The sequence below is a fragment of the Malania oleifera genome, chromosome 4 (assembly GCF_029873635.1).
Source record: "Malania oleifera isolate guangnan ecotype guangnan chromosome 4, ASM2987363v1, whole genome shotgun sequence".
NCBI classification, from domain to species: domain Eukaryota; kingdom Viridiplantae; phylum Streptophyta; class Magnoliopsida; order Santalales; family Ximeniaceae; genus Malania; species Malania oleifera.
In genome coordinates, this window is record NC_080420.1 from 119,803,504 (window position 1) to 119,816,741 (window position 13,238).

A 13,238-nucleotide genomic window follows, 5' to 3' on the forward strand; every position below is an offset into this window, starting at 1 on the left:
AGATTTGAGAAATTCAATTAGTTAATTAATAATTTAATAATTAATAGTATGATTAGGATTATGGGAGGTCTAGCGTATTTAGAGTGACTAATACTAGACTGTCATATATATCATAATATAGTCAAAAACAAAAATGAAAATAGTAGTGACGACTTTCAAACAGTCACAAAAGGTTTTAGTAATGACCCATGAAATATTGGTCACTAAAAAGCCTAATGGTGACCAATTATTTTCCATCACCACGAACTTAATCAAACATTGGAATATGTCATAGTAGAAAATAGAGGTTAAAAATCATCACTAAAAGGTCAAAATTCATTTAATATTCATCATTAAAAAGGTTGATAGTAATTATTCTTGAACTGTCCCTACTATTTTCTCTTTTTTATTTTATTTAAATTTAAATCAAGATTAGTAGTGCTAGTTCTAGAACTCACTAAAAGGTTTAGTACTAAAAAAAGAGTATTATTTGCCACAAAAAAAAAACTAATAATAGACAATATTAGCTAAGGAGTCACTAATATTTTTCGCTAAAATTAGCTCAGGAAGGTCCTTCTGGTGACAAATGTATTAGTAACCAATTTTGATTCGTCACTAATACATAATAGTAGTGACAACTTTAATTTTCGCCATTAATATGCATAATAGTAGTGACAGATTTTGTATCGGTCACTACAAATTAAAGCATGATATATCATCTGTTATATGATTATTATTATTTTCTTTTAAAAAAAACAAGATAAATTTAATTTGGAATAAAATGTTGAGAAAATTAATCGATAAAGTCTATAAGTTGTGAGGTATTTTAGTAACGTAACAATGCTCAATCAACATGTCCAGTCAAGCCAACTTAAGTAGTAAGAACGATTTGTAACTTTGGTGACCCAAGGTCACAGGTTTAATTCTCCCTTAAGATAGCGCTAGTGAATTGTCAGGGATGTATTAATGAGCAGACAACTTTCACCCCTCAAGTTTGATACCGCATCATAGTATTCAAAGTGACGCGATCATGGTTGAAGTTTCTGAATTATACAAAAAAAAAAAAAAAAATACAATGCTCAATCAACATGTATACATATAGTAAAATAAATATAGAAACGTTAACCTAATATTAGAGTCTATGATGGGTTTCATTCTAGTAAGAGTATTTTTTCTTTTTCTTTTTTTGGGGCAACATATACTGATACAGCTCATTGCCAAACGGTATGAGATTGTGACACAACCATTCAATGTACTTTCTATTTAAAAAGCCAAATAATGTGTACCCATGAACATTGTAATAAAAGAATATGCAATTAATGAAGGCACAAAATTAATTTTTCTTTTTTCTCTTTATATATAAATGTTAGGTCCTATCTTCCCAAAGAATAGACATTAACCTCGTGGAAAGTCTATCAACCTACAGCTCATTTGGTTTGGTAGAATAGCTATTTATTGGAATAATACGGAATATAATTTAAATTTTACGAATGAAGAGAATCATTATTACTTATATATTCCTAATTATTTCATTCAATATATAATAAGAAATGAATTGATATTCTCATGATGAAGTTTGGAACAGTTATTCATTATTTATTTCTTATTATGAATTCATAAAATGCTTCACATTATTATTTGTTTCACAATAACATTACAATTTCTTATATAACTGTAACCAACTTACTACAACTAGTATAGTCTTGAGAATAAATAGTCATAGATCAAATCAAATTGTTCCTTCTCACAGCTTCATATGCTGTTTGCTAATTCTAGTTTCCAATACTTCTCCCCATTCCACCAATAGTTGGAAGAAGAACAAGGCTGGACGTTTGGGCCGGGGGCCTCACAACCGTCAATGTTGAATCCTTGATATTGGGCCTTGAAAGGTGCAACGGCCCAATTTGGTGGCTTCCCATTAGAAGCCCATTCCGCCATCCATATAGTTCCCACTATCTGCATTGGCTGTGAAGGATAGCTCACTCCAATCTCAGCATTGTTCTTAAACACTCTAATTGGAATACCGTCCACAAAAAACCTAAAATAAAATTCAAAATTTATGAAAAAGTATATTAGTTGCTCTAGTTGCTTGAAATAGATTAGAAAGAAGAGGATCGAATCAATGCGTCCATGTGTGTGTGTGTATGTATTTCTTTGTCTAGAAAGAACGAAAAAGTGACAAAAAGAAATATTTTATTACTTACACTACTTGTTTTTCGTTTCGAAAAATTTCATAAGTATGAAAATCCGTTGTAGGATCGAACCAATGTAAAACTCTTTGCTCTTTTTCTCCTATACCGTTGGAATACACATTGGTTTGTAGAGAATAAGGTCTTGTGCAGTTACCTAAAAACTCAAAATCAAGCTCGTCATGGTTGCTTGTGTGGGAAGTCAACTACCATGGATCATATTTTAGTTTTTTAATAAAATGTGAATGTTTGTGTTTGTATACATATTTCTTTTTTAGGATGGGGGAATTTAAAAAAAATATATATATATATAAAACTCATAAGGAAAGGTTGAAATGGTCCCTTATGTAGAAAGTTGTAATAATTGCATAGCTATCTTTGTCAGGAATCTTCATCCTTATGCGAAAGAATCCAGAGCTGTAACCCTCCTTAGACCCAAATCCAGAACCTTGGATATCACGCATATATAAGAATTCCAGATATCATAGTTTTCACTCAATTTGTGCTATTGAACATCTATACTTATGTCCATATTAGCACGAAACAAAATATCTAAGCATATATGACAAGTCAGACCACACAAGGTGATACTTAATTAGTTGATATCTAGGAGTTTTTGTTTAGTCATATTAGCCTTTCTTGTGGGCTCATTAATATAGGTAGCTTCACCAGAAAAGATCTCGATTGCCAAATTAATAGCTAATCATCTTTCTTAAATTGCTAATATTTTGAGTTTCATCATATAGAGGTGTTGCTTGCATGGGGTCAAAGCTCAACAAATTAGGCACGATATGAATTTTAATTCTAAAGACAAACGACCTAGTATCATCTTATAAAAAAGGTGTCATCAATTAAATTTAGTGAAAACTAGATGTTAGAGAGAGAGAGAGAGAGAGAGAGAGAGAGAGAGAGAGAGAGAGAGAGAGAGAGAGAGAGAGAGTATAAACCTCAAGATTGATCAAATGAGAGTTGAAATTCTGTCATTTGATTGTTAAGGAATGCGATATGATCATTCCCATATATGATTTGGTAATTTTGATCAAAGCTAACGACATCAGTAGTACTTGCACGACATGTAGCAACAAGGAGTAATGCAATGAGACCAACCATCGAAGAACCCATTAAAATGAAGAAGTTAAATGATTATATATATATATAAACCTTGGCAAGAGTGTTAGCACCGGAGGAGCCCATGAGTGGGCTTGATATACATGGGTGAACACCAACTTGACCCAAAAGTTTAAGCATATTGGGCCTTGGCCCAACCATGTATATAAGCACCCATCATCCACTTAAAATTTTCCAATATGGGACAAACTCACAAGTGGAATTCTCAATAATCTCCCACTCACTTATGAGTTCTAACTACTCCCCCTAAAACGGAAACCGTCTTGCTCATGGGACAAATTCTCCAACAGTTTGTTCAAGTGGGCCGTCTTATGTGTCTCAAATTGTATTCCAAATGGCACCTTAAACCAATCTTACCTCTCACATCTTGACCCAATTTGTATCAATCTTGACAACTTAGATGATTCTTCTTAACTTTGGTCACATACTCCCACACCAAAAGTTATAAACCGTCGACTCTGATACCACTTGTTAAAACCAGAGGAGCCCATGAGTGGACTTGATACACATGAGTGAATACCAACTTGACCCAAAAGCTTAAGCCTATTGGGTCTTGGGTCCAACCATATATGTAAGCACCCATCATCCACTTAAATTTTTCCAATATGAGACAAATTCACAAGTGAAATTTTCAACAAAGAGAAGTTATACACACACACACACACACACACACGTGTGCGTCTATCTACACGTATGAATGCATTTATGTGTCTATACTGTTGTATTGCTCTAAATTAAATTTGCATTGTATATAAACAAATGTTTTTTAAATGTTGTGTAGTCTTAGTTTAGAAAACTAAACTCAATGAGTCCTAAAGAAATATTTCAATAAAGAACTACATATTTCAATAAATAATTAAATGAATAAGATAAAGATATTTTAGAAACCTGCGAATTATAAAAATCCACTTTGATTTTAGAAAAGATATGTGCTTCATGTGTATTGATCATAAGAAAGTTTTATGTAGCAGTTATTGTATATTTGATTGTCTAAGCTAATAAGGAACCAATGAAAGTTGAATATGCCTAAGACACCACAGTAACAATTTTCGGTACGTGCGTGCGCACCCACACACATGCCTAAGAAACCACAAAATGCAATAACAATTTTTGGTAAGCACACGTGCACGCACGCGCACACACGTATGAAGGGAAAAATATAAGGAAGAGAGAGAAGAAGTTTAACTTTATCTTGTCAAGTATGTCATATTTGGCCTAAGACTTTTAAAATAAAAATGTGAATCATAAGAAGAATTTTTTTTTTTTTTTAAAATAAGAAGTTAAATTTTCACATGCATAATTCAAAATCATTGCTAATGTATTTGATAGATCGATAATTTTTAAATAAAAATAAATTCTCTAATTAATACTATTCACGAACTAATTATTTGCATGACTATTACTAATAAATTTTGATATTGATCCTTTTTAAATATTCTTACATTGCGTTTGGAAGTATGAATTTCAGATTTTAGATTTAAATTTGGGTGAATATGAACAAATTTTAATACAATTATATTATATTTTATCCAAAATCAAGACATTTCATAATATAGGGTTAAATAATAAAAAAAGGAAATTGAGGGAGAAAAAAATCATTTGAAATGATTTATTAATTAAAAGTTAATAGTAATAATTGATAATCATATTAAGCATGCCCTACCATTTTTTTTCCCCTTTGAAGTTGCTTGGGATATTGTGTATAAGTAAAGTTAAAGTTGGACTTGGCGTCTATAAATTTAATCAATTTATAAAGCTTCAAACTAAAATTGGGTGGATAGGGTTGTTGTGTCGGGCATCCCACTTGTGTTAAACATCAATACTACAACTATTGCTATTTAATATTTAATAAACTAAAGCAATGCAGAAACTAATAATAAAATAGTAAAAAGAACAAGACAAGAAATTAACGAGATTCGGTATAAAATTACCTAAGTCATTGGTCACCAACGATCAATCCACTACTTCTTGACAAAGTACAACTTTGAGGTGTGTTTTACAAATGAAGAGTTGAGCTCTTTATATAGCTTAAACCTCGAGTTCAAAAAACACTTCTCTCCAATGTGGAACAATTAATAAAAAAAATTCAAAATAACTTTTTATACTAATGTGGAACTATTTTACTAATGTGGGACAAAAAATAACAAATCTCTATCTTGACGATAAATTCAACAAATTTTTCAATCACCAAAATTTTCTGGAGTTTCGCATCATCGGCACCTTCAAAAAATAGACTTGCGGGATATTGATCAAGTCCAAACAATGTTTGAACTTGATTGTTGTCATAATCTTGATCAACATATCTGCTGGATTTTCAGTCGTAACAATCTTCTGAAAAGGTATCTTGCCTCCATCAATAGTATCCCTCATAAAATGAAACCAAACGTCGATGTGCTTCGTTTGTGTATGATAGATTTGGTTCTTTGCCAAATGAATAGCACTCTTGTAAGAACCCAAACCATGATAATGAGTTTATATATATATAGAGGGACATTTTGGTAAAAGAGCAAACTTGTTGACGAAGCCAAATTTCGTCGACAAAATTTAGAGACTCGTCGACAAGGAGAAGCCAAGGGGTCTAAGAAAAATCGGCATTCTCAGATTTGTCGACAAGGCCACTGATTCGTCAACGAAGCCAGTGAAAGATTTGTCGATGAAGGCAGCATTTCGTCGACGAATTCCCTCGGGTCAATGGGCTATAAAAGGAAATTCTCATTACTTCTTCATTAAGAAATCTCAAACTTATCTCTCACTAAGCCTCTCCCTACTCTCTCTCTCTCTCTCTCTCTCTCTCTCTCTCTCTCTCTCTCTCTATAGATTTCTTCGCCGATCGTTGCTAGAATCAGGAAACGGAGTTACCACGAGGATCGTGGAAGGATTCTCTACAACTTCTACGGATCGGAATCCCATTTCGGAGGTTTTCGGGTTTTGGAGAAAAATTGAGGTAAGGCTCAGTTTTTAATTCTGATCTAGTAGTTTTGTAGGTATCAGTCTTGTGAGTATATGCTGTACTATGATTTGTAGGTTTTGGAACTCGGTTTGCTATTTAGGGGCTTTGGAGTTCAGGATTGCTTTTGGGGAAAAGGTAAGGGGAAACTGTGTTATATTGGTTATTTTTGAAATCGGACTCGGTGGAACTGTGGTCCACGGTCGTGTGTGTGTTTTGGCTACTCATTTGGGGGGATCTAACGGGGAAAACTATGGGTTTTTCATTATTGCAGTTTTGGGAAAAAGGGGGCGATGGGCTGAATCCCAGGTTTTGTTGAAAATCGAGTATATGTGTGCTTTATATTGTGATATTGGGATGGTCGTGCCTTGACTTTGTTTAAACTATATTTGTTTGGAAAACCATGATTTAGATTACCAAATGAGTGTGGTTTGTTTGGTTATATGAGCATGCATGTGTGTGTGATATGCGGAATTGCTTATGGGACCGCGATTCCAATGATTCTAGGGACTGAGAGTGACCGGCTCTATATCTGAGGGCGTGTGTTTATGGCTTGCCATATAGGCAAGAGTGGTCGGCTCTATATCCGAGGGCGTGAGCCTATGCTGGAAGATCAGGCCGAAGGGTGTGGATCCACCAGTTAGCGTCAGTATGATGCCATGGGAGTCGAGGATTAGCCATGTGCCGGTGGTGCCTTGCTTCACGGGTTGGCTACGGGCCAACGCCGGAATGTCGAACCAGCTTCGGGCCGAAGGGTGTGATGACACCAAGATTACTGATCATGTGTATGTGTCCGTGTATGCACTGTGTAAACTAGTACTAGACTGCATTTAACTGCGTGTATGTTGCATTATGATAACACTCAAAAGCCACACACCGATATAACCTGTGTTCTTCCTTACTGAGAGGTGTCTCACCCTTGTTGTACGTACATTTTTATAGGTCCTTCAAGTAACCGGAACTAGCGTCCTGGTGTAGGGAGCGTAGTGACCGGTGTACTGCGTTAGCACTTGGGTAAGTGCTAGGACTGTAGTTTTTTTGGGTTGCCATGTTGAGTTGTATTTGGGCACCCAGTTTGTATGTTTGGATAGAGTTGTGTTTGGTTCGTGTATAGACTCTGGTATGGTACTGCATATGTTGATATAGAATGACTTTTTTCGCTGCATATATGTTTATGATTGGATCTGTTTAGGGTGCTTGGGAACCCCACGGAGTCGGACCCTCATCCAGTATACTGTATCTGTGATGATTTGTATGATACAGGGATAGGTTAGGTTACATTTTCACCCATGGGTCCCATTTCGGGGTTCGGGGTGTGACAACTCTGGCTATCACAGAACACAACAATGTGCTTCAGAACAACTCCCAAATTTTCAATTAAACCCTATAACCAAATAGCTTCCTTAACAGCCTCTAAAGCTGCCATGTACTCTGCTTCTGTTGTAGACAAGGCAATAGTAGACTGTAAGGTAGACCTCCAACTGACTAGACCATTAGTAAATGTAAAAACATATCTAGTAGTTGATCTATGTTTATTCAAATCACCTGTAAAATCAGAATCCACATATCCAATAACACGTTGATTAATAGTATTATTTTTCTCAAATACTATACCAACATCAATCGTATTCATAATATATCTCAAAATCCATTTCATAACTTACCAATGTCCTTTACCCAGATCATGCATATACCTGCTCACCATACTAATAGCTTGTGAAATATCAGGTCTAGTACAAACCATTGCATACATCAGACTACCAACAACACTTGCATAAGGAACTTGTGACATATACTTACGTTCCTCATCTGATTTAGGAGATAAAACTGCTAGTTTGAAATGAGGAGCAAGAGGAGTGCTTACTGGTTTTGATTGCTCAGATATGCCAAAACTCTATACTACCTTCTTCAAATACTGTTTCTGAGACAAACTAACTTTTCCTCTCATTATGTCTTTGCAAATCTCCATGCCAAGTATCTTCTTTGCTTTTCCAAGATCTTTCATCTCAAACTCCTGATTTAACTGACTTTTCAACTTGTTGATTTCTTCCATATTCTTTGAAACTATCAACATATAATCAACATACAAGAGTAAATATATAAAAAATTCATTTTGTAGTCTGCGAAAATAAACACTATGATCATATTTATTTCTGATGTACTTCTGACCCATCATAAATTGATGAAATCGTTTGTACCACTCTCTTGAAGACTATTTTAAACCATATAACGATTTACCCAATTTGCATACCTGATTTTCTTTTCCAGCAACCTGAAATCCATTTGACTGAGTCATATAGATTTCCTCTTCCAAATCACCATGTAAAAGTACAGTTTTTACATCGAGCTGAACTAGTTCAAGATCAAATTGCGCTACCAAAGCCAACAAAATTCGAAATGGAAGAATGCTTAACAACTGGAGAAAATACCTCATTATAATCAATGCCTTCCTTCTGTGCGTAGCTACCAATCTAGTTTTGAAGCGAACATTGTTTGCATTTGGAAATCCTTCTTTCTTCACATTAACCCATTTGCAACCAATTGCTTTCTTCCCCTTGGGCAGCTAGGCTAGCTCCGAAGTATGATTCTAATGAAGAGATTGCATTTCTTCATCCATCGCTTTTTTCCACTTGTTTGATTCAGAGTTCCTCATTGTATCTTTGAAAGTCTAAGGAACATTGTCATCCACAACTGGAAGTGCATATGCCACTATATCAGTATACCGAGCAGGTTTTCGAATTTCTCGTCTTGGCCTTTGAGAAACAATTGATTCTTATTAGTGTGAAGATTCTCGAATTGAAATCTCCTCTTCTTATAAACTATTCCCCACCGTAACTAGAGAGTTACCTTGTGTAGTATCATTTCTCACTAGGTTTCCCAAAATTGTCTCAATCTCCACCTGTTGTTGAGTAACATTGGTCTTCTCTTCAACTCATGACTCATTGTGTATTGTTTTCTTTATCATCGCAACTTCATCAAAAGTCACATCCCTACTTAAAATCATTTTTTTTTTTCATCTCTAGACACCAAAGAAGGTATCCTTTGACTTTTGCACTTATCCCCAAGAATATTGCTTTCTTGGCTCTTGGATCCAACTTAGATTCTTTAACATGATAATAAGTCATAGTACCAAATACATGTAAAGAATCATAATCACTAGCAGACTTTCCAGACCATACCTCATAGGGTGTTTTTCCCCCTATTGCAGATGATAGTAGACAATTGATGAGATGACACACATATCTAACAGCCTCAGCCCAAAACCTTTTGTCTAACCCAGCATTAGACAACATACATTGAACTTTCTCTAGTAAAGTTCGATTCATGTGCTCTGCCACCCCATTCTGCTGTGGTGTATCTCGAACTGTGAAGTGTCGAGCAATACCTTCATCATGACATACTTTTATAAACAGGTCACTCATGTATTCACTCCCATTATTTGATCTAAGCCGTTTAATCTTTTTGACAGTTTGAGTTTCAACTAATTTTTTCCACTTAAGGAAAATATCACACCCTTCATTTTTATGCTTCATAAAATACACCCAAACTCTTCTGGAAAATTCATCAACAAAAGTAACAAAATAATGCATACCACCCAATGAAGCCGTTTTTGTGGGCCCCCATACATCTACATGGATGTAATCTAAAATACCTTCAGTCTAGTGGATTGCAGTGCCAAATTTCACTTTAGTTTGTTTTCCCATAATGCAATGCTCACAAAATTCAAGTTTGCACAACTTTGCACCCTTTAACAAACCTCGCTTAGCTAATTGTTGCAAAAATTTTTTTCCTGCATGTGCTCTAATTGCATATGACATAACTTGGTTGTATCTAAACCTGCATTTTTCTCAGAAACAACAGTTGCTGATCCAATAACTGTACTACCTTATAAATAATACAAGTTATTTTTCCTTATTCCTTTCATCACCACTAGCACACCTGATTTAATCTTTAAGGTTTCATCTTTCAAAGTGATAGTGAACCCTTTAGATTCTAAGGCACTCAATGAAATCATATTCTTCTTTAGGCTTGGAACATACGTAACATCAATTAAGGTCTTAATAGTTCCATCTTAACATTTCAACTGTATTGATTATATTCCTGTTGTTTTACAAGTATTATCATTTCCCATAAAAACAAACCCACCATCTAAATCTTCAAAATTAGAAAACCATTCCCTATTGGGACATATGTGATAAAAAAAACTAGAATCCAAAATCCACTCACCAAAATAATGTGAGGAGGATGTTCCAACAAGAGAAAAATCTGACTCACTTCTATCATCATTAGCTATATTTGCATTATAATATGCTTTGCCTTTATTCTTCTACTGTAATTTAGAGTAATCTTTCTTCCAATGCCCTCTCTCATGACAAAAGACGCATTCATCTTTAGTAGGTCTCCCATGAGATTTACTCTTCCTTCCAGGCTTACGACTCTGAGAACATCCCCTTATTGTTAGTGCTTCTGCTGTTTCCTTATGGACCCTTTGATCATTCTTTCTGCATTAAGTACTAATCAATGCAGTACAAACAACGTCATAAGTAACTTTATCTTTCCCATACAATAGAGTGGTGGTCAAATGTTCATACTCATCAGGGAGAGAATTCAGTAACAATATGGCTTTATCCTAATCTTTTACCTTTTCATCCAAATTTAACAAATCGGCCAAAATTTTATTGAAAGCATTTATGTGGTCATTAATCAAAATACCTAGTTGAAACTAGAAGCGAAACAATTTCTTTTTCAAATAGAGCCGATTTTCCAGACTCTTGGTTATAAATGTATCTCCTAATGTCTTCCATAATTTCTTTGCAGATGTCTCCCTCATAATACAATATTTTTGATTTTTAGCGAGACATAGATGAATCGTACCACATGTCTGGCAATTGATCTTTTCCCAATCTTTGTCACCCATATCTACTGGTTTATCATCCAAAGTAATAGCTAGTTCTTGTTGATATAAGATGTCCATCACCTCATATTGCTACATACCAAAATTATTGATACCATCAAATTTCTCCACCTCAAATTGAGCATTAGCTATCGTCTTTGATGATGATGTTGAAGCCGAAGGGGCTGGAGTTCTTGTGGATAGAGTTTCTTCTACTGCTGCACTAGTTTCTACCATCTTCTATATATTCAATAGCAACCAACAAAGCAAAAGGCCTAAGATGAATAGTACGTATCAATTGTGTTTACTCTGTTTTATCCTATAAAATTTCACTTTGACCAGACCGACCTCTAGGGAGCGATTGAGCCACAATGGTCTCTGAGCACTCGCTTAGACAAGATCTTTCTTAGACTTCAAATATGGAATCAAGGATCCTAACAGAGGAACAACTCCGTATCGACACTATTCAACCTAACTCTTATGCCAATTGTTGTGTCGGACACCCCACTTGTGCCAAACACCAATACTACAAATATTGCTATTGAATATATAAGAAACTAAAGTAATGCAAAAACTAATAATAAAATAATCAAAAGAACAATACAAGAAATTAACAAGGTTCGGTATAGAATTACCAACATCCTCGGGCGCCGATGATCAATCCACTATTTCTTGACAAAGTACAACTTTGATGTGTGTTTTACAAATGAAGAGTTGAGCTCTTTATATAGCCTTAACCTCGAGTCCATAAAACACTTCTCTCCAATATGGAACAAATAATACAAAAAATTCAAAACAACTTTTATACTAATGTGGAACTATTATACCAATGTGGGATAAAAAACAACAAGGGCCATCTTTGAGTTTGACTAAACTAAGTATTTAAAAGTCTTTTTAAAAAAAATAAATAAATACATTTCTAAATCAAAGGATGCAATTGCTTTGTAAATTTTTTTGATACTCATAGTATTATCCTTAATTGATCAAAAGTATTTATCATAAGCAATAAATGTTATAAATGAGCTTGTAAAAAGCCTTCTTATATCACATTACTAGAAATTTATTAGCCATTGATTAATTGGCATCTAAGGTTTAAAGGGCCAGGATGCCACTATGAGATGTAAATGCTTTGACGATTGGTGTATGTAATTAACACGATAGTGGCAAGGTTGACAAGTCTTTGCATACTCTATGGAGTCCCACACCATTGTTTTCTAATAATATTTCATTCTTTTGATCCTACAATGCAAATTAAGATTTGATTGGTGAGCACCAAATATCCTTGAATGTGCCTTTCTTAATGCTTTTTAATGCTTTTTTAGTCTCTTTTTCTCCTAAGCATTGAAGAAACAATCCATCAAATGAATGAAGATAAAGTTTATCTTTATAGTAGATAAACTTTGCTATTTGTCGATGAATTTCAATTTGAGGTCATCGATCATTTGGAAGCTTTTCATGTTAATGGAAATCAATTATTGGTTGTCACCAATCTTGCTTGTCAATGACATAAATGAAGATCAAATCTATTTCTTCCTGTTGGTCATCAATATTGGTAATACCCATCCCTGGCATATAGACATCATAATAATTTCTTCTTCAAATATAGCAACAATAGTAATGAGATTTGCTAAGGCATCAACTTGCTTATTTTCCTTTTTTGGGACATGCTTTATTGTTATTTGATCAAATTTCTGCAGAAGTTGTTAAGCATATCTACAGTATGAAATCAAATCTTCCTTTTTGACATAATAATATGAGAGAAGCTGATTGATTATTAATTTGAAATCTTCATAAACCTCCAAATGAAATTTCCATTTTAATAGTCATCAACAACCCAATAATCAAGGTTTGAAGCAATGTTGTTTGAACAAAGTACACTAAGTGCAAAATAATATGGTAGTACTTGTCTTTGTTGTGTAACAAACACTACACTAGCTCCAACCCCATCTTTATGAGCTACCCAATCAAAAAACATCTTCCAAGGTGGAAGTACTTAGTAAAGCTTCTTTTAGAAGTCATTTGAATCCAATTGAAATTGGATTCTCAAACCTCCTAGAAAGCTCTCTGCGTTCGTCATTTCTCTCTCTCTCTCTCTCTCTCT

The 13,238-nt window shown here is 34.4% G+C and overlaps 1 pseudogene; it reads right to left on the minus strand.

The window, feature by feature from the left end:
• Positions 1 to 1,731: 1,731 nt before the first annotated feature.
• On the minus strand, positions 1,732 to 3,278 carry LOC131153972 (xyloglucan endotransglucosylase/hydrolase protein 2-like; annotated as a pseudogene).
• Between the last annotated feature and the right edge of the window lie 9,960 nt (positions 3,279 to 13,238).